General features: G+C 32.7%; 1 protein-coding gene across 1 annotated transcript in view; it reads right to left on the bottom strand.

Annotated features, from left to right (window-relative positions):
* LOC120421493 (cardioacceleratory peptide receptor-like) overlaps positions 1-23,544 on the bottom strand; it is a 179,018-nt gene that overhangs the window by 32,955 nt on the left and 122,519 nt on the right. The window lies entirely within an intron of this gene.

The raw sequence follows: 23,544 nt of genomic DNA, 5'->3' as shown, positions 1-23,544 counted from the left end.
TTTAAATGTTTAAATGTTTAAATGTTTAAATGTTTAAATGTTTAAATGTTTAAATGTTTAAATGTTTAAATGTTTAAATGTTTAAATGTTTAAATGTTTAAATGTTTAAATGTTTAAATGTTTAAATGTTTAAATGTTTAAATGTTTAAATGTTTAAATGTTTAAATGTTTAAATGTTTAAATGTTTAAATGTTTAAATGTTTAAATGTTTAAATGTTTAAATGTTTAAATGTTTAAATGTTTAAATGTTTAAATGTTTAAATGTTTAAATGTTTAAATGTTTAAATGTTTAAATGTTTAAATGTTTAAATGTTTAAATGTTTAAATGTTTAAATGGTTAATTATTTAAATATTTTAATATTTTAATATTTTAATATTTTAATATTTTAATATTTTAATATTTTAATATTTTAATATTTTAATATTTTAATATTTTAATATTTTAATATTTTAATATTTTATTATTTAAATATTTTAATATTTTAATATTTTAATATTTTAATATTTTAATATTTTAATATTTTAATATTTTAATATTTTAATATTTTAATATTTTAATATTTTAATATTTTAATATTTTAATATTTTAATATTTTAATATTTTAATATTTTAATATTTTAATATTTTAATATTTTAATATTTTAATATTTTAATATTTTAATACTTTAATACTTTAATATTTTAATATTTTAATATTTTAATATTTTAATATTTTAATATTTTAATGTTTTAATTTTTAATATTTTAATATTTTAATATTTTAATATTTTAATATTTTAATATTTTAATATTTTAATATTTTAATATTTTAATATTTTAATATTTTAATATTTTAATATTTTAATATTTTAATATTTTAATATTTTAATATTTTAATATTTTAATATTTTAATATTTTAATATTTTAATATTTTAATATTTTAATATTTGAATATTTTAATATTTTAATATTTTAATATTTTAATATTTTAATATTTGAATATTTTAATATTTTAATATTTTAATATTTTAATATTTTAATATTTTAATATTTTAATATTTTAATATTTTAATATTTTAATATTTTAATATTTTAATATTTTAATATTTTAATATTTTAATATTTTATAATTGTAATATTTTTATATTTTCAATTTTCAATACTTTTATTGCATGATTCGCATTATTTAAAAAAATTGTTCAAAAAAAGTTCACACTATGCAACTATAACATTACCATTAAACTTACTGTAACAAAAATTTGGAAAAAAAATGCATTATGAGATTTCCAATAACAAAACCATGATATTTGCTGTCTTCATGTATTTTACGGTAGTTTTATTGTTTCAATTTATAACATTTCCAATAACAAAACCATGAAATTGACTGTAACCATGAAATCTACGATAGCTTTATCGTCATTCCAATGAAGTTCAAAAAAATCAACCATAAACTAACTATAGATATTATAATATCTATTGTAACTGCATGGTTTTGACAATGCATATTATCATATAATTTTATTCGGGCTGCTCGCGAGGCGCTGGACGTTCAACCGCGCTATCCTCGCAGTCCGCGGGGTCAACACGTTCGACAGCCTAGCTCGGATCTTGCACGCTACCAGGAAGTGATCAGAGTCGATGTTCGGTCCTCTGTACGATCGGACGTCCATCACGTCCGAGAAGTGTCGACCATCCACCAAAACGTGATCGATTTGTGTGCACGATTCGCCAATCGGGTGGCGCCAGGTGTGCTTCCGAATGTTCATGCGCGCAAAGAAGGTGCTACAGATAGCCATTCCTCTGGCTGCGGCGAAATTGACCAAACGGAGGCCGTTGTCATTCGTGCGAGGATGAAGGCTCTCCTTGCCGATGACAGGATGGAAGAAGGCTTCCCTTCCGACCTGCGCGTTTGCGTCTCCGATGACTATCTTCACGTCGTGTCTTGGGCACTCTCCATAGGTCTTGTCGAGACGCTCGTAGAAAGCGTCTTTATCGTCATCGGGCTTGTCGTTCGTCGGCGCGTAGATGTTGATCAGGCTGTAGTTGAAGAATTTGCCCTTTATTCTCAACACGCAGATCCGGTCATTCACCACCTTCCACTTGATGACTCGGTTCTTCTGATCCCCAATCACTACGAAACCGACTCCGTGCATCGCCTTTTCGCCGCCACTGTAGTAGATGTGGTACTTGAAAGAGGTGTTGGCGATGGGGTCCACCGCCGTGAATTCTCGCTCTCCATGACCGGGCCATCGAACTTCCTGGATTGCGGCCACATGCACGTTCAGCTTGTGCAGCTCCCGGGCAAGAAGGCCAGCACGTGCAGGATCTTGGAGAGTTCGAACGTTCCAAGTACCGAGTTTCCAATCGTTGTCCTTTTTACATCGCCTGGTCTGATGCCGATAAATCCGTCCTGAATTTCTTCTTTCGTTTTTCTGAGTTGGTGTTTCGCTTCGGTATGCCGCCTAACCAGGGCTGCGAATACCTAGTCTCGGGGTGGGGCTGCCACCTTGCAGCTTCCGGGACCCAGCTGCGGTTTTCTCTCGACACCGTAACGGGGGCTTTTGTCTCGAAGCTTAACGGTACAGCTACCTTCCGAAGAGGGTGGAGCCCCCCTTACCCTGTCAGCATACTACCATAGTTCCCACCGGGGTTGGTTACCCGATCTCTCCAATGGTTACTAGTATCCCGGCCAGCGCCGCGGGGAGGCCAAGGTATCGGAGTTACTGAACAAGAGGCTAAAGGACCACTTGGTGGGTCTATTTTATACCTACGGTACTCGAAGTACCTATGGTACGCGTTGTCCAGTCGTTCGCTGCCTTGTAGGGGGTATATCAATAATTATTTAAAACCAACTTTCGAATTTCAAAATTTCAATGAAAACGTTTTGTTAGGGACATTATTTTAGGAACAAACTGATGTTTTTGTAAAAATCGGACGAAAATTTCCTGTAATTTCGACGATTTTTCTGAAATTTTGGTTCAAAGCAAAAATAAACATCAACATAATTTATCATGTTTCTAAACTCCCAAAAATTTTCTAAGTCCCAATTTTTTTTTTCAGTTTCTGTTCTCGAAAAATTTTAAGTGTTGAAAATATTTTACTGGTCGAAAGCCACAATTTTGCTAAGTCCAAAAAATCAAATAAATTCTACCAAAAATCTTGTCGTGATACGGATCCCGTAAATTTTCTAAGTGCCGGAACGATTTTTCTAGGGGGTATATCAATAATTATTAAAAACCGACTTTCGAATTTCAAAATTTCAGTGAAGACGTTTTGTTAGGGACATTATTTTAGGAACAAACTGATGTTTTTGTAAAAATAGGACAAAAATTTCTTGTAATTTCGTCGATTTTTCCGAAATTTTGGTTCAAAGCAAAAATAAACATCAAAATAATTTATCATGTTTCCAAACTCCCAAAAATTTTCTAAGTCCCAAAAAAATGCTTTTGCTGTAAAAGTAAAGAATTGAAAAATATACACAAAAATTTCAAAGTCCAGCATAAATAAAATCAAACTTTAAAATATCAGCTCATGAAAATTATTCTAAGTGTCGGAAATTGAAAATTATGTCAGTGACTGCTAATTTTTCTAAGTCCATCAAAAATTTGAAATAAAGTCAAAATAATCATTTCATGATGTTCGGGTAAAATTTTGGAAAAAATAAAATTTTCGAAATTTTTGCTAAGTCCAAAAAAACTACCACTAACATCTTAATATCAACTGTAGATAATGCAGTATGATCATGGAATATACTTTCCATGATACGCAGTCGGTTTCAAAAGTCGCCATAACTCGAGGAGTTTACAGCAAGATGCGAATAAACAAGCCAAGATAGTTCGAAGTTATCGCCACCAACTCACTTTCCGCCCGGGTCACTTTCCGCCCGGGATGTCCTGTGGGATATTTTAGAAATGCAAGGTTCTTTTTTTAATAAATTTATCTGATTATCCAGTCAAAATCAGTAACACAAACCATCCACATACACATGCTCAATCATCTTAGGATCTTACAAGTCTCCTAATTTGCAGAACACGATGCCGGAGTCTGTCATCCGACTGCTCAATAAGGCTTCCTCTGCTTGCATAGAAGTGTCGCATGGCTCAACTTGACATGTTTACACAATCAGATAACATCAATCAATTTGTCATAACCGGCACTCGTTGACAACAGCCTCAACAGCAACTCCTTCAGCACTCCAACAGCAGCATCAACAGACTCTCTGCGAACGAAAATGATCGATCATCATAAATCCACACTTGCAGAGGAGTGCTGCTGCTGCCCGTTGGTACCGGATGGGAAAACAACTTTTATTCGCTTATCTGCGAAAACCGCCCTCCTGGAACTGCTCGATGTACCCATTCGGACACAAAAATCGAGACCCGACGTCGGTCCAACTGTGCAAATTCCCATGGCGGACTTTGATCCCGTTTGTTTCAATCCCCTCGCCTGGCGTGTACCAATCCAAAGCCGATGACCGATATCGATACTGAATCTCGAGCAGAACCAGAGATCAATCATCATGCGAGCGTGTGTAGATGTACCTTGTCTACACACTTCAACGAGACGACCTAAACGGCTGACCGGTCTTCAAAGAAACGGCAGCAGCAGAAACAGCTCATGTATTTATGGAGAATGTCCGTCTAGAAATTTGTAATAAAATTCCAAATGGAGCTTATCTTTTGCATGCGATCTGGCAGTGTGCACTTCAAAACGAGAAATAAAAGTTAATTTCCTATCAAGTCTCGAGGGTAGAAGTAGTTTTTCGATTGAATGGTGCGAGGTGGTTTACTTAGAAAACTCGTCATTCACTATGCGTGTTCGTTTACAGTATTTTTTTCAGTTTATTTAACATTTGTGATGATAATTAGTTCTATTACATGTTGACCATAACCTTCTTAAATCTTCTATATAGTGAAGTTATTTTTTAACATCATTTATTTACAGTCAAAATCAACAAAAAATGTCTCCTACATTTAATCATTTCAAAATCAATAGGAAATGTGAAATCTAAGATGGTTGATAACCTCTAGATGCACATAGTTTGACAAACTAAGTATTATGGTATCATTTTAGATAATCATATTCTTCATCACACGTTAACGCTCTAATATCGGAACTTTACAAAATCATTGGTATCATCTTTGAAGTAAAGCACAAACTCACTCTAAAAGTTTTTACTCTCATCTATCATTCTCTATACCACTTTAGCCATTCGCCTGCAACAGATTTTACGGTTATACATGCAAACTACAAGTACCGTAAACCGGGGTGACTTTGATAGGATTTCAATTTGTTTCTAGAATATTTTCCAACGGGTAAGGTTTTTCTCAAGATTATTTTTTTTAAACATGTACTAGGGTAGACCACACAAAGTCCATGCACTATTTCGAAAAAAAAGTTTTTTCATTAATGTTTAGAAAAATAGTTACGTTAAACATTCTTAGTTTTAATTCCGGGGTGACTTTGATAGTCATAGTTTTTCTTGTTAAAATCATATATAAGATGTTCAAACTTTATTTGTACGCTAAATGTACCATCATTAAAGTAGCTGATATAGTTTTTAAGAAAAAAAAAATCAATGATTATATTTAAATAACTAAGTGTTTAAGCTTTTTAGCAAAATATATATAAATTTTAGGTAAAATTGTTAAAAAGTCGGAATTTTGCCTGAAATTTGTTAAAACTAGTTTATTTTTATATAAAATTATCGATTCATATTGCATTTTTTACTGAATTCGAAGCACGAATCACAAGTTTTCACATTTTACATGAAATTTGTTCAACTGAAATTGCCTATAAATTTGGAGATTTTTTTTTAATTGTGTTTCAAAAACACATATTATTTATTATTTACAAACTTTTTTAACCTTCTCCTAGTGGAAAATTGTCCAAGAATCCGAAAATGCATTCCATTTTCCGATTAAAAATCATGTTCATTGAGAAAATCATGACACTTTGAGAAGCTTAAAATAATGACTTTCATCAACATTTTCTTAACTATAGTTAACTAACTTTTTAAACTTGTCAAAATTTTATGAAAGGTTCTTCTTGAGGTACTTTGAACACTTCTCTACCACGGTCAGTATGTTTCTAAACCATTCCATACGTATTTTAATTGTACTCTTCATTTTGCGGAAAAATCGTAAACCTATCAAAGTCACCCCGGCTATCAAAGTCACACCGTTTTACGGTAGCATAAAATAGAATAAGATCCTGCTGTTAATTCGACCGTATCAGTTAACCCTCTACAACCCAACCCCGCCTCTAGACGGGATTCGATTTAAAAAATCGCCAAAAATCCATTTTTCAACCAACTTTTGATCTTCAAAAAGCATTGGAAAGAAGAACTTCTAAAATTTTGGAAAATTTTAGGGTTGGAAGTTTGACTTGTTTTATGTGACTTTGCCAATTTTTTAAAAAATGTAATTTTTTTAGGGGTCAACTTTGGCTGTGTTTTTTACGAATATTTTCTATAGTTTAAGTAAAAAGAAGTATGCAGTAATTTTTCTAGTGCCCCAGACTTTGCCTTTACGCATTTATTTACAATTTAAATGATAATGGTTCCATTTTATAGCAGAAAATGTGAAAAACATGCAAAAAATTGAAAAAGTTACTGTAAAAACGTGAAAAAATTAGATAGGCAAAATGTAATGATAGGAGGTGGAAGAGTAGGCCAAATACTACCAAAAACAAACATAAACTAAACAAGATAAATGCGAATTAAAATACTAAAAATGAAACAAGAAAAACATAAAACAAGAGAAGTAAAGTTTTTCGTAGGACAAAAGTTGCTCAAAATGACCTCCTGAACACGGGAAAAATAAAAATTTTCGAAAAAAAAAATTTGGCAGTAGAGGTTTAATTTTTTAGGTTAGGTTTGGCTTTCGGTCAGTTTGGGGAATCAAAACACTTGTATGTTCTCTTCATCAGACGTTTCGACCCCAAACCTAACCTAAAAAATTAACTGATACGGTCGAATAAACAGCAAGATCTTTGACCATGGCTGGGTTCATTAACTCGATAGATAAAATAGAATCCTAAAATAATCTACAATCTTCCTTTTTGTAGCCATATTGTTAATTTTTATCTAAAAATAATATATTTTACCTGTCAGGGGCCAATAACAGACGAATAGTAATAGGGGAAGGTGGGGCAAGACGACAATATGGGGCAAGAGGAACAATCGCTCGTACGGGCGTAATTTTTACAATTTTGATTATTTCCAGTATGAGGAATTGTTGCTAGCAATGCAATTAGCTGATTCATCAACCACATAACCGCCAAAACGACATTAATTCCACGGGGCATAAGATTTAATGAAGTTTTTTCAAAACCTTTATTTTCTTATAATATTTAGAAAGTACAAAATAAGGCTTAGCGTTCGTTTTAAGGCTCATTTCAAAATGCTATTTTTCCTAGATCAGTAGTGTCCTTATCAATGACTTGCACCTGTTATAAAGTATGATTTAACCTTTGGTTATTTTTGTTGAGAGCTTTTAAAAAATGTTGATCAGGTGGGGCAAGTTGTACCATATGGATTTTTAGTATGGAAAAAATTACGAACTGCTGCAACAACATATTTTATTGGGAAATAAATACATAAAAGTACTAAAAAACTGGTAAACAATTGTTAAAGAAATTGTCCATACAAAATATAGTGATATTATGAAAATTTACTTTTTATCATCTAAGTAATAATATTTTTTCGTAAAAACGATCAAATTTCTAGTAAAATATTATTATTTAATATAAAAATGAAAGAAACGTTTCAAATACATTCTAATCTGATGTATCTAAGTGATAACAGTTCAATTGTTAGCAAATTAACATGTTGTTTCATGCATTGTTCCTCTTGCCCCAACGAGTTGTTCGTCTTACCCCACTAGTTGAGTAGAACGTACGGAAAATCAAAAATTTTAAAATAAATTTTTCACATTAAAAAAATCATTGTTTTACATACCCACTTTCCCCTACTTACTTCTCTACTATAGTTTAATTGTTCAAACCATCAATATAAGAGCAATTACCCACGAAAACAACATGATTCAAAAAAAAGTTCTCCAATCGGGCTCAAAATTTTTCTGGGGGTTCCTTGGCCGAAATAATTAGACCCCTATTTTGTTGTTTGGCCATTAGGGTGGCCAACGCCGTGTTAGGGTAGTCCGAAAAATGGCAACATTTAAAAAAAATCATAACTTCGCACCATTTCAACCGGTTTTAGCTGTCTTGAACGCAAACTAAAGGGTATTAGATAGGCTTTTAAAGAAAAATAGTTAAAAAGTTTCAAATATCCAGCCTAACAGTTGAAAAGGTCAAATGAAAACTTAAAATGCTCTTTTGAAGGTTTCGGAACCAAAGAGCCTATGTCTGAAAATATTTTTATCAGATTCCACGGAAAATTTTACATAACATATCATAAAATGGTGAAGTTATGTTTTCGATTTTTTGAAAATAAAAACTGGGGTTTTCGACGCGCTGCGTGCAAAAAAAGAAAAATGACGAAATCGGGAAAAAATCAACTTTTTTCACTAAAACTGCGATAACTTAAACATTTCAGCGATGCAATTGAAATACGCAACTTTTGGTACCCTAACATGTATTGGTCAACGCTGAAATTTTTAATTTATCGCAGTTTTAGTGAAAAAAGATTTTTTACCTTTTTCGTCATTTTCCCGTTTTCGAGCGTGGTGCGTCGAAAAAACCCAGAAAATGAGAAAATCAAGCAAAAATTTAAAAAAGTGAATATAAAAACATTGCAAACAACAAACTAGAAAGGCAAAAAGAAATGATAGGATGGGCTATAATATGCCAAATACAAGCAGAAACAAACATAAACTTAACAACATAAATGCAAAACAAAAAACAAAAAATGAAACAATAATAACATAATACAAAAATGAAACAATAATAACATAATAAAGTTAAGGCCCCTACAAAATTTAAAGGAAATCTCGTTAAAAAATCAATGCAACGATGTGAAACGAATTTAATTAAAAATGTGTGCGCTCTTAAAAAAGACAATAGTCACCACAACGTGACAACTCATTTCAACGGGATCAGCCAAACATCTGAACGTCCTGTTTCCATCAGTACGAGATATGCCAAATGCCCAGTATCGATTGGATCGGTTCTGGTGTAGTATGCAAGACGAAATAGTGTCCTTACGCTGGAAGCTGTTTTACACAGTTACGGTTAAAAGTTTCGACACTGTCGTGCTAACTTGTCGCACGTCACTTTTTGACGTTCCGAGAAAAAAACGCCTTTAAGGTGAAGCCGTTAATCATTTTCGAAGAAAATTGATCATCACTATAAAATATTCTGTATTAAATTCAATTTAACGAATTTCAGCACCAAAAGGAATCAGCATGTTCCGGTTGTTGCCTTCTTGAAGCCACTGAAAGAATTTTTGATCTAAATCAAATGTGCTTCAAAATTTATATAATTTTGTGGCACAGTCATTGACGTCCTAGTTGGCAATCATTGATTAATGACGGTTTTCATAACTTTACAAGGAATTGGATAATCGTTACCAAAAGGAATCAGCATGTGTAGGGTACTATTCTAAACAACTTGTTGAAGGAAATTGAAAGCGACGCAAAATTTATATCTTTGAACGAAAAATCATGACAATGATGGAAGTCTTCACGTTAAATGTTTGACCTTGAATAAACAAAAACGAGAGCACGCAATGTAAACAGTAACAAACACATTTGGTTGATTTTTTAGCTGGTGAAGATCAAAAGTGAAGCATTGTCAGCTGCACAAAATGGCGTTCTTGCCTCAATTTGGCCTAAAATGCACATGCGACAAGTTAGCACGACAGCGACGAGTTGTGGCTTTTTGCCGGATATGCCACTGCATGATGGGTCTGATTCTCCCTTTCTCTGTATCGATCTGCTTATCTGGTTTGGCCAAAGGGGGACAGCATCATTCAAGTCCATCTGACTTGACTTGGAATCTCTGCTCATGAGAATTTGACCAAATGGTGGCATGCCCCTAGTAGCTGTGGTGGGAGTTTACTGTGTGCTTTCGATACCCAATAACAATCAGAAGACGATGTGGACTTGGAATGTGTTGGATTATTGGATTCTTCCGAATCATTTGATTTGGGGTTTGAATATGGATGCACTGCTTGAAGGCAAATTGAGCTGATGGTATTCAATTGATGTTAAAAATTGTACAAACGCTTCAAGATGCATTTTCAATGAGAATTAAGACTTTCTATTGAAGTCATTTGCACGTTTCTGTGATTTTATTGCATTCCAATTACAACTCAATATCATAAAGCGTATACATAACGATAATCCAATACCTTCGACTTCAGCTTAGCACCTACATTCTTGGCACCCACTTGCACCGAAGATCATAAAGTATTCATTTAACTGCAACCCACTTTAAAATTCGCCTCCCTTTCTCAGTTATTATTCCAAACACAACTGAAGACTCGCCTTCGAGAAAGGGCGCCAACGGTCAATTTCCGATCCAAGAATTGCTGTGTTGACCCTCGTTTCATACCAGGCTCTTGGCACCCTCATCCTAATCAGGTTAAGGTGGCACTTTCTTGGCCACAATTTCTCCACAATGGGCTAATCTTCACCATAAATCATACTTTGAGGCGGAGGACGCGATTAGAACCGCCACTTTGGACTAATTATGACCCACTAGCGAAGTGGTGAAAAATACCAGACGGGCCTACGGCGTTCAACGACCCGCGAAAATGTCCGACGAAAAGTAAAATTTACGATAAGTACACCGATAGTATTATCCTCCACTTTTGGGCTTTGCGACGTTTGATCACGGAGAAACGTTTCTTACCGATAGTCGGCGTCATTCTAGGATGTGCCTCTTATTATGGAGTGGCGGGGAGGAAGTCCAAGCGAAATAGAGTCGGCAAATTGCTTTCACCTTTAGGGGTTGTTCTAATACAACGTATTTTTTTAAAACAAACATGATTAATGTTAAACTTCATGACTCTTCGAAAATTAAACATTTTGGACTTTTTGAATTTGAAATATTTGGACAATAAACTGTCGAACTCTTGGACTCCTGGACTCTTAGATTCTTAGACTCTAGGACTCTTAGAACCTTAGACCCTTAGGCTCTTGGACTCTTGGGTTCTTGGACTCTTGGACTCTTGGGCTCTTGGACTCTTGGACTCTTGGACTCTTGAACTCTTGGCTCTTGGACTCCTGGACTCTTGGGCTCTTGGACTCTTGGACTATTGGACCCTTGAACTCTTGGACTCTTGGACTCTTGGACTCTTGGACACTTGAACTGTTGGCCTATTGAACTTTTCTTGGAATATTTTGCTCCTGAGATTTGAACATTTTATTGGAATCTCAATTTGAGTTTCGATATTTTTAGTTCCTTCTACTCAAAACTACATCCTCTTGGTATAATCCATCCAATATCCACAAGGACAGCCAACGCTCACTAAAGGGCATCCGGGATGTATGGCTCGAAGAACGGCCAGACGGATTTGAGTTAGGTATACACGTAAGTGTATATGTGTACAACCATGTGTGTGTGTGCTGAAGCGTGGGAAATTCACTTTCGCTAGCGGTGGACGACTCTGTTGACTCTCTCTCTAGAGGATAATAGTGACACTAATCCGTTACCACACACGTGGACACGTGGTCCTTCAGGAAAGTCCAGGCAGCACAGTGGTGTGCGACGAAGAAACGGAGCGCTCTGACTAGTTTAGTGTCAGTCGATAAAAATCGCATTAAGTCTAGACGAATTTCATAAACTTCCAGGAAATATGACACGATTAAGGTGAACGCGAAGTTAGTTTGCGCTCTGGCGGGTGCGATTTGTGGCGCGAATAGAATTCAATGGCTGGGGGAATATGAAACTTTGAAAGAAACTGGATTTGATTGGCATTTTGAGAATCAAGTTGAGGCCACCTGTTGCTACTGGTAGTAGGGACCAACTGAGATGCAGTTGAAAGTTTTCTGGTTGATTGGAGTTTTCAAAACATAACGATCATAAGGATTTCAACAGATTCCAAATTGATCAATAAATTAAATAATACAGAACTCATTATGCATGGGATATTGTTTGCATCTAGAGCAATTCTCTACGAAATCGGTCTTTTTTCTTCAATTTTAATTTTTGTATTTTTTAATCCGACTGAAACTTTTTTGGTGCCTTCGGTATGCCCAAAGAAGCCATTTTGCATCATTAGTTTGTTCATATAATTTTCCATACAAATTTGGCAGCTGTCCATACAAAAATGATGGATGAAAATTCAAAAATCTGTATCTTTTGAAGGAATTTTTTGATCGATTTGGTGTCTTCGGCAAAGTTGTAGGTATGGATATGGACTACACTGGAAAAAAATAATGCACGGTAAAAAACATTTGGTGATTTTTTTATTTAACTTTTTATCACTAAAACTTGATTTACAAAAAAACACTATTTTTAATTTTGTTTTATTTTTTGATATGTTTTAGAGGACATAAAATGCCAACTTTTCAGAAATTTCCAGGTTGTGCAAAAAATCATTGACCGAGTTATGAATTTTTTTATCAATACTGATTTTTTCAAAAAATCGAAATTTTGGTCGTAAAAATTTTTCAACTTCATTTTTTGATGTAAAATCAAATTTGCAATCAAAAAGTACTTCAGTGAAATTTTGATAAAGTGCACCGTTTTCAAGTTATAGCCATATTGAGGTGACTTGTTTGAAAATAGTCGCAGTTTTTCATTTTTTTAAATTAGTGCACATGTTTGCCAAGTTTTGAAAAAAATATTTTTGAAAGGCTGAGAAAATTCTCTATATTTTGCTTCTTCGGACTTTGTTGATACGACCTTTAGTTGCTGAGATATTGCAATGCAAAGGTCTAAAAAAAGGAAAATTGATGTTTTCTAAGTCTCACCCAAACAACCCACCATTTTCTGTCGTCAATATCTCAGCAACAAATGGTCCGATTTTCAATGTTAAAATATGAAACATTTGTGAAATTTTTCGATCTTTTCGAAAAATATATTTTCAAAATTTTCAAATCAAGACTAACATTTTAAAAGGGCGTAATATTGAATGTTTGGCATTTTTGAAAATATTTTTTTCGAAAAGATCGGAACATTTCACAAATGTTTCATATTTCGACATATATCGACATTAGAAAATGGTGGGTTGTTTTGGTGAGACTTAGAAAACTTCAATTTTCGTTTTTCTTTTTCTTAAAGCGGCTGTATCTCAGCAACCCGAGGTCCAATCTTCAATGTCTCTTAGACAATTTTATAGCAAATTTTCTGAACTTTTCAAAAAAAATTTTTTAGAAATGGTCGCTCATGGTCACTATTTTTAAAAATCGAAAAACTGCAAATATTTTGCTAAAATCAAACTTTCGGTGGATATATCTTGAAAACGAAGCCCTTTATCAAAAAAATTGTAAAGTAGTTTTCGATTGCAAATTCAACTTTGCATTAAAAATTGATTTCAAATTTGTTTTTGCATGAAATTTGGATTTTTTTCCAAAAATCACTATTTTTCAAAAATTCATAACTTGGCGGCAGATTTTTTGACCATGTTTCTCTATAGCTCAAAAGTTGCGGATTTTAGTCCCCTAAAACATATCAAAAAATCTCGAAAATCAAAAAATACGTATTTTGGGAAATTGAGTTTTAGTGAAAAAAAAGTTGAAAAAAAAATCTGCAAATTTTTTTTCCGTGTACCTATTTTTTTCTCAATTGTCCTCAACAATACCTATAACTTTGCCGAAGACACCAAATTGATCAGAAAATTCACTCAAAAGTTACAGCTGTTTGAATATTTACATACCATTTTTGTATGGACAGCAGCCAAAATTGTATGGAGACTTGTATGGGTGAACCAATGACACAAAATAGCTTATTTGGTCATAGGGAAGGCCCCCACAAAGTTTGAGTCAAATCAAAAAATACAAAAAATAAAAATGGTCGAAATCGGCCGATTTCGTAGAGAGTTGCTCAACTCGGTCAATGATTTTTTGCACAACCTGGAAATTTCTGAAAAGTTGGCATTTTATGTCCTCTAAAACATATCAAAAATTAAAAAAATTAAAAATAGTGTTTTTTTGTAAATCAAGTTTTAGTGATAAAAAGTTAAATAAAAAAATCACCAAATTTTTTTTACCGTGTTTTATTTTTTTCCAGTGTAGTCCGTATCCATACCTACAACTTTGCCGAAGACACCAAATCGATCAAAAAATTCCTTCAAAAGATACAGATTTTTGAATTTTCATCCATCATTTTTGTATGGACAGCTGCCAAATTTGTATGGAAAATTATATGGACAAACTAATGATGCAAAATGGCTTCTTTGGGCATACCGAAAGCACCAAAAAAGTTTCAGTCGGATTAAAAAATACAAAAAAAATCGAATGACCGAAATCCTAGAGAACTGCTCATCTCCTCTACTAAATATAACTCGTCTTATTTTAGCATAGACAACTTAATCAACTACAACTAATTTGCTGAAACTCATCATCGATCAAACACCGTTTCCTCTTACCAACATTTCCCCCCAGTTTATTTGCATATTGTAGGTGTCATTTGTTTTCATGTCAGTACAATTTACCCTTCAAGCATTTCAATTATGAGCGCTCAAACTTATCCATCAACTGAGCTGCGCATTCATAAACCATTCGGTGCATGCAATTATGGGGCCTGTCTACAGGAATACTGAATCCATCTGATTATAATTCATAGCCCAGTGCACCTGTTGGCACGCGCCCATCCATGCGATATTTATTGCATTGGACACTGATTTGTCGCTCATTACCTCCACATCCAACATCGTGCATCATTCAACGTGTTCGGTCACTACGGGGAATCCGCTAGCATTAATCAATTTCGTATCGATTTCCGTGCAATAGACGAACTCACCGCACTAACCCAAAACTAACCGCAGAACTTTGGTCAACCACCTTACCAACGTGACATGATATTACCGTTGCCTACGGTTGGTTCTATGCTAATGTTTCGAATGTCTCGGAATAAATTACTATTCATCAACCGTTGTGGCGCGCGGTGCGGTTAACCATCCTCCGACGACCACGGGGACCGAGTTGAGAAGAGTTGACACAAACGTGGATAGATGACGCTGGCTTGAATTAAATTTACACCATTCATCAGTCAGGTTGGCTGGCTGGTGATTTCTAGCTGAGAAACCACGTGCAGGAAAGAAAGTCAAAGAAGGGGAATAACTAACTAGATTGGGTCTTGACTTTCGTGTGGGTGAAGCAATAGAGGAGTTAGCAAGTCAAAATTGATTAATTCCATATATTTCTGAGAACTAAAAACTAAAAACTAAAAACTAAAAACTAAAAACTAAAAACTAAAAACTAAAAACTAAAAACTAAAAACTAAAAACTAAAAACTAAAAACTAAAAACTAAAAACTAAAAACTAAAAACTAAAAACTAAAAACTAAAAACTAAAAACTAAAAACTAAAAACTAAAAACTAAAAACTAAAAACTAAAAACTAAAAACTAAAAACTAAAAACTAAAACTAAAAACTAAAAACTAAAAACTAAAAACTAAAAACTAAAAACTAAAAACTAAAAACTAAAACTAAAAACTAAAAACTAAAAACTAAAAACTAAAAACTAAAAAACTAAAAACTAAAACTAAAAACTAAAAACTAAAAACTAAAAACTAAAAACTAAAAACTAAAAACTAAAAACTAAAAACTAAAAACTAAAAACTAAAAACTAAAAACTAAAAACTAAAAAACTAAAAACTAAAAACTAAAAACTAAAAACTAAAAACTAAAAACTAAAAACTAAAAACTAAAAACTAAAAACTAAAACTAAAAACTAAAACTAAAAACTAAAAACTAAAAACTAAAAACTAAAAACTAAAAACTAAAAACTAAAAACTAAAACAAAACTAAAAACTAAAAACTAAAACTAAAAACTAAAAACTAAAAACTAAAAACTAAAAACTAAAAACTAAAAACTAAAAACTAAAAACTAAAAACTAAAAACTAAAAACTAAAAACTAAAAACTAAAAACTAAAAACTAAAAACTAAAAACTAAAACTAAAAACTAAAACTAAAAACTAAAAACTAAAAACTAAAAACTAAAAACTAAAAACTAAAAACTAAAAACTAAAAACTAAAACTAAAAACTAAAACTAAAAACTAAAAACTAAAAACTAAAAACTAAAAACTAAAAACTAAAAACTAAAAAACTAAAAACTAAAAACTAAAAACTAAAAACTAAAAACTAAAAACTAAAAACTAAAAACTAAAAACTAAAAACTAAAAACTAAAAACTAAAAACTAAAAACTAAAAACTAAAAACTAAAAACTAAAAACTAAAAACTAAAAACTAAAAACTAAAAACTAAAAACTAAAAACTAAAAACTAAAAACCAAAAACTAAAAACTAAAAACTAAAAACTAAAAACTAAAAACTAAAAACTAAAAACTAAAAACTAAAAACTAAAAACTAAAAACTAAAAACTAAAAACTAAAAACTAAAAACTAAAAACTAAAAAACTAAAAACTAAAAACTAAAAACTAAAAACTAAAAACTAAAAACTAAAAACTAAAAACTAAAAACTAAAAACTAAAAACTAAAAACTAAAAACTAAAAACTAAAAACTAAAAACTAAAAACTAAAAACTAAAAACTAAAAACTAAAAATAAAAACTAAAAACTAAAAACTAAAAACTAAAAACTAAAAACTAAAAACTAAAAACTAAAAACTAAAAACTAAAAACTAAAAACTAAAAACTAAAAACTAAAAACTAAAAACTAAAAACTAAAAACTAAAAACTAAAAACTAAAAACTAAAAAAAAAAAAACTAAAAACTAAAAACTAAAAACTAAAAACTAAAAACTAAAAACTAAAAACTAAAAACTAAAAACTAAAAACTAAAAACTAAAAACTAAAAACTAAAAACTAAAAACAAAAAAATAAAAAATAAAAAACAAAAAATAAAAACTAAAAACTAAAAACTAAAAACTAAAAACTAAAAACTAAAAACTAAAAACTAAAAACTAAAAACTAAAAACTAAAAACTAAAAACTAAAAACTAAAAACTAAAAACTAAAAACTAAAAACTAAAAACTAAAAACTAAAAACTAAAAACTAAAAACTAAAAACTAAAAACTAAAAACTAAAAACTAAAAACTAAAAACTAAAAACTAAAAACTAAAAACTAAAAACTAAAAACTAAAAACTAAAAACTAAAAACTAAAAAACTAAAAACTAAAAACTAAAAACTAAAAACTAAAAACTAAAAACTAAAAACTAAAAACTAAAAACTAAAAACTAAAAACTAAAAACTAAAAACTAAAAACTAAAAACTAAAAAACTAAAAAACTAAAAACTAAAAACTAAAAACTAAAAACTAAAAACTAAAAACTAAAAACTAAAAACTAAAAACTAAAAACTAAAAACTAAAAACTAAAAACTAAAAACTAAAAACTAAAAACTAAAAACTAAAAACTAAAAACTAAAAACTAAAAACTAAAAACTAAAAACTAAAAACTAAAAACTTAAAACTTAAAACTAAAAACTAAAAACTAAAAACTAAAAACTAAAAACTAAAAACTAAAAACTAAAAACTAAAAACTAAAAACTAAAAACTAAAAACTAAAAACTAAAAACTTAAAACTTAAAACTAAAAAACTTAAAACTTTAAACTTTACACTTAAAACTTAAAACTTAAAACTTAAAACTTAAAACTTAAAACTTAAAACTTAAAACTTAAAACTTAAAACTTAAAACTTAAAACTTAAAACTTAAAACTTAAAACTTAAAACTAAAAACTTAAAACTTAAAACTTAAAACTTAAAACTTAAATGGGCGTAATATTCAATGTTTGGCCCTTTTAAAATGTTAGTCTTGATATAAAAAAAAAAAACAAAATATTTTTTTCGAAAAGATCGAAAAATTTAAAAAAAAAATCATATTTTAACATTGAAAATCGGACTATTAGTTCGTCGCCATCGTGCTAACTTGTCGTACGTGCATTTTGGGCCAAATTGAGTTAAGAACGCCATTTTGTGCAGCTCACAATGCCTCACCTTTTGACCTTCACAGATCCGCAAAATTCGATTTCAATCCTGAGATATTCACCAAAAATCGGAAAAACTCAGTGCATTTTTGTCACTTTACATATAAAAGTAGTTTCAATCTTGTCGTGCTATCTTGTCACTCCCTGAAAATTGATGTAAGTGTGACAATTGGCCAAAGGGATTTCAGGTCAGGATGCGTTTGACGCACGTACAAGTTAGACTACCGTAAACATTTGTAATTATAACTCGGGACTCCAGCAACCAAATACAACCAAACTTCGGGACAATGCACAGAATGGTCAGCCAAACAAAACGTGTTTGTTATTGTTTACATTGCGTGCTCTAGTTTTTGTTTATTCAAGGTCAAACATTAAAACGCGTTTTTCTCGGAACGTCGAAATGGCGGGTGCGACAAGATAGCACGACGACGTCAGCAACTGTTGCTGAGATATCGACATTAGAAAATGGTGGGTTGTTTTGGTGAGACTTAGAAAACTTCAATTTTCCTGTTTCTTTTTCTTAAAGCGGTTCTATCTCAGCAACCCGAGGTCCAATCTTCAATGTCTCTTAGACAATTTTATAGCAAATTTTCTGAACTTTTCAAAAAAAATATTTTTAGAAATGGTCACTCATGGTCACTATTTTTAAAAATCAAAAAACTGCAACTATTTCGCTAAAATCAAACTTTCGGTGGCTATATCTTGAAAACGGTGCCCTTTATCAAAAAATCTGTAAAGTGGTTTTCGATCGCAAATTCAATTTTGCATTATAAAGTAACGTCAAATTTGTTTTTGCATGAAATTTCGATTTTTTCTAAAAATCATTTTTTTTTCAAAAATTAATAACTCGGCGGCAGATTTTTTGACCATGTTTCTCTGTGGCTCAAAAGTTGCGGATTTTTATCCCCAAAAACATATCAAAAAATTTCGAAAATCAAAAAATACGTATTTTGGGAAATTGAGTTTAGTGCAAAAAAAGTTGATTAAAAAATCTGCAAATTTTTTTTTCCGTGTACCTATTTTTTTCTCAATAGTCCTCAACAATACCTACAACTTTGCCCAAGACACCAAATTGATCAGAAAATTCACTCAAAAGTTACAGCTGTTTGAATATTTACATACCGTTTTTGTATGGACAGCAGCCAAAATTGTATGGAGACTTGTATGGGTGAACCAATGACACAAAATACCTTCTTTGGTCATAGGGAAGGCCCCACAAAAAGTTTGAGCCAAATAAAAAAATACAAATAAAATCCATTTCTGGTGTTGGTAGAGAATTGCTCACCTTTAAAATTCTTCTAATAGTATATAGCGTGACATGACGAGTTTTCTTACAAAAACCACCCTATTTTAAATCTTCCAGACTCCAGTCAAAATATTTTTTTTTTTTTTGTAATTTTTTGTAGTTTTCAATAGCGACTTATGGGACCCCAAGACGGATGGGACCAAAACGGACTTACGGGCTCCCCTTACTCAGCCGAAGATATCAAATCATTCAGAACTTGATTCTCAAGAAATTCAAGACCTGAGGTGACACCTTTTTTTAATCTCGCGTGAAATTGTATGGGAAAAAAATTAATCGATTTTTTTTTCAAGAGTCTAAATTAAACTAAACACTTTACAACCTTGTCGAAACGAAAAAAAAAAATATCTAAGGCATTTTGCTTGTAGCTACTTTTTAACCAATCTCCCCTACACCCCGCTTGAGTAAACCTGTGGAAATTAATGCAATTTCTCACAGAAGAGCGACCACTTCGTTTGCCACCGAATGTCCAAGTGAAACTTCTCTGCGAAAGGCCACCGGCACCGGCATCGGCACCGCCAGATAAAGACAAGACAAATTGAGAAAGAACTGCATAATTAGTGTTCAATGTAAAATGGCAGATTTTGAATTAAATTTTCCTCCTTCAAACCCCCGAGGAGACTCCTCTCCTGGTTCCGACGAAACTAATGGAATAAAATTAAGTCCTAATGCTGCCGTGGTGGAATTACCACGGAGAGTTCAACCGTAGTTGCGATCGTGTTCAATTGATATTATCGATGCCCGGCGACAAACGCGAGGGTGGATTCAAGAAGAAGTTGTATAATGGTTTAAAAGGTACATGAGTTATACAAGTTTCGTGAGGGTCGACGAGATGTCGGTTGGTACTAATTACGACGAAACACGAATGAATTTATTCTAATGGGTCAAGCTAAACTCGTTTTAATAAATAATGACGCTGGAAAGCATCAATTTATGAGTCGGTCAATGAGGGTTTGAGTAATTGTATAAATTGGAAAATTGTGCATTAAAATTTTGTTTAGAAAGTCAACATAAATAATAGATGGTATAAGCAGGTGCACCTCAACTCAATTCAAAAGAGGATGTCCGAACACAACATAAAAAAAAGTTTAGGGATCATTTTGTTGGGCTTTGTGCAACTTTTACTAACATGATGAAAAAAGTAAAATTTCTTATAGGTAATTTGTAATAGTTCCGTGTAAATTTTAGGTCAATTGTGGACTCAATAAAACTAAACCGAAAGAACTCAACATTTCAAGGCTTCTGGGGAAGATAACCCATCACCTCCAACCTTCCATCGGATGGGGAAGTAAAACGTCGGTCCCGACCTTCGTTTTTGTTAGGCCGTTAAGTCATTCTAGGGATGGGAGTTGTCTCCCTGCTATAAAAGACAAACAACACACCAAACCAAGCCTGCTCCGTTGGAATCGCTGGCGAACCCTGGTGTGGAAGGTTCCTTGGAGTACAAATAGGTTTGGGTGCTCTCCCCATTCAAGCCTTTGGACTCCTAGGTTCGAGTTAAAGTGAAGTGTAAAGTGAAACTTGTTCATATACCAATAGACCTCGCTAATTGTGAGGTCATGATAAAATTGCACTTTTGTTTTTATTGTATTTTAGAAATTTGATTTAACCTCTCAAACGTTGTATTGAAATTGGAAAGGATCGTCTTGGAAAGTTATTTGTCTGATATTCCTCATGTTATTTTTTATCGCAGACTTGAACCACACAATTCGATGCTCTCAAGCCGAATTCGCCAACCTCACTTTCTCAAACAAAAGAACCGAAGACGTTTCTCATCCCATCACACAGATAATGGTGCCATTATCGTCGTTAACCCATTTGTTAAAGTTTACCCCGGCGACGACGACTACGGCGACTAGGGTGAGTGATGCAATTTTCCCTCGCGAAAACACATAACTGTCGGTCACAACTCATTGCAGATAAATAAAACTTCTAATATATGACAACGATAAAATTATCCGCCTTACGTTCGTGCAGACTCGTGAGCAGCACGTTTCGCGAATCAGAGCTGGGGGTGTTCAAGGTTTTCAATAATTTTGTTCGAGGATTGTGAAATTTTTGGCAAAAAAATAATATAGTCTTAAACAAAAGATTATAGAACTAACTTTACTTTTATTAAAAAAGCAAAAAAAAAGTAATGAGGATGTTCAACTTCAATTTCAGAGCATTAACCCTGATCACCCCAAGCCCACGGTTAAGTAGTGGCACTTGGTGTAGCTGTTAACATTGCGCGCCGTCTAGTTTAAATCATTGGCCACCGCAGCCAGCCGCCGCGCCGTCAGCAAACCGAGAGTGTTAATTGGCTGTGTATGGGAAGCACCAGCCATAAATCGATTTGCTTAAGCCGCAATATTTTCACATTGAATAATCGCAGTGCATTCCAAGCGGGCGCGCAAAAAAAAGACGTCCTAATATAATGATCTTGTAAATGGCGGATAAGCGTGAAGAGTGTCTTGGAGTTGAGTTTAGGGTAAAGAACAGAACTCAGTACAAGACATAAATGCACTTAAATAATTAAGTCTCTTCAAGAAAACACTTTTACCTTGGTGATCAAATCTCTTCATACGCACTATTTAAAAAAATCTATGTATAATTAATTAAATTTGCATCAAGTGTCAAGTCCTTACACACGCTCCAATCGACAGAATTGAATTGTGATATAATTATAAATTCAGCCAATAAATAAAATTTTAAATTTCGGGTAATGCTATGGAATTTCTTAAACAACCATGCGGATCACTTCCAGTTGCTTTTGGTAGGTTTTTATCTATATTTTGAACTCAAATGTTAATGTCAGGACTAGCTGACCAACCGATTCTGAAAATCTGGATCACCCTATTGAAAAACGGCTATCGTACTTGTATGGCGAGTCTTTAATCCGATCATGAACCAAATTGATCCAAAATTTGTACTCGTGGCTTATGAATGGTCTATAACTAAAAATTTAATTCACTTAGGCCGTTGCAAATATTTCTTGAAGTTTATGTCCCTCGACTCTGACCAAAGTCGAGGTGGGGGGGAAATAACAAAGTTTAAACATTGACTTTACGAGCCATGGTTTCAACATTTGAATGAACAAAGTGTTTAAAAATGCATTTTACACCTGCCCAGTTGTTTTGCAATCATTATTTTCCAAAATACCTAAATATTGACGAAACTTTATTTTTTTGCAAAAAAAAGTTTTTGCGGTGCTGTACATTGGAATTTCATAAAAATTCAAAATACTTTTAATCCAGTCATGCTAAATATGATTATAAATGCAGAAAAATGCGTTTTAGATTTTTTAAAGTTGATTTGACTTCTATTTTCATTAAAATTTTGAAGATTTTTGAAAAAATATTTCTTTTGCCCCCTGATTTTTCGGGCCAACTTTGAAGGGGGGGGGGAGTGGCGACATAAACTTTGAATAATATTTGCAACGGCTTTATATGTTTGTATAAATTAATTTTATTTGCCATAACTAGTAACCTTTAAAACCCTATATTGGAATGCTTTACAAGATAACCATATATCATTTCATTTTCCACAAAATTCTAAAAGATGCGCAAGACATTCCTTCCATACCCTATCAACCCCTCTAAGATCTTTTAAAAACAAATTAACGGTGGTAGCAACCCCAACAGAGAACAAGCCGGACCCCCTGTTTGGATTGTTACATCAGGTTTATTTATTGCTTTTATTAATTAGCACAAAGTCATCGTACATGCGATCTTTAACCTCTCCTCGCCTCGTATCCTCGTGCCCTGTCCGTACACCGTACCCCCTATCATCATCAATCCGGGTGTCGACGGGCCCAGCTTAACCTCTTACTCGGGACCACGGCTGCTGCTCGTTCACTTTAAGCACAGATTGAAGATGGGTAGACTCCTCCGAGATAGAGTGCCATATCAGCAACAGCATCAATGTAATTATGATGGCTAAATTATGTCTCGAATGTTAGATTTTAAGATATCCTCTCCGTCTTCGTTGAGTTGAAGTCGAGGCGAATGTGGGACCCATGGACGGACGTAACGAAAGGCGTACGCACTCTCGACTCTATGGGGGGAGAGTCTTTGCATAGCTGAGGATTGCTGTGAAGCTTTTATTGGCGAGATTTACTGGAGATTATACAAGTTCAGCCGGCGACGGAGGGGTTCGTCTAGCACAGCAACAGCTTGAAAACCCATTCGTCTGGTCAAACTAAACGGCACTAGTTTCGAGCAGCAGGGATTTCTCAACAAAAGTTGCTACTTTGGTCAACGAGTA

Source organism: Culex pipiens, chromosome 3 (genome assembly GCF_016801865.2).
Source record: "Culex pipiens pallens isolate TS chromosome 3, TS_CPP_V2, whole genome shotgun sequence".
Classification (NCBI taxonomy): Eukaryota; Metazoa; Arthropoda; class Insecta; order Diptera; family Culicidae; genus Culex; species Culex pipiens.
The sequence above is the reverse complement of the archived record's forward strand: the minus strand, read 5'-3'. Positions and strand labels throughout refer to the sequence as shown.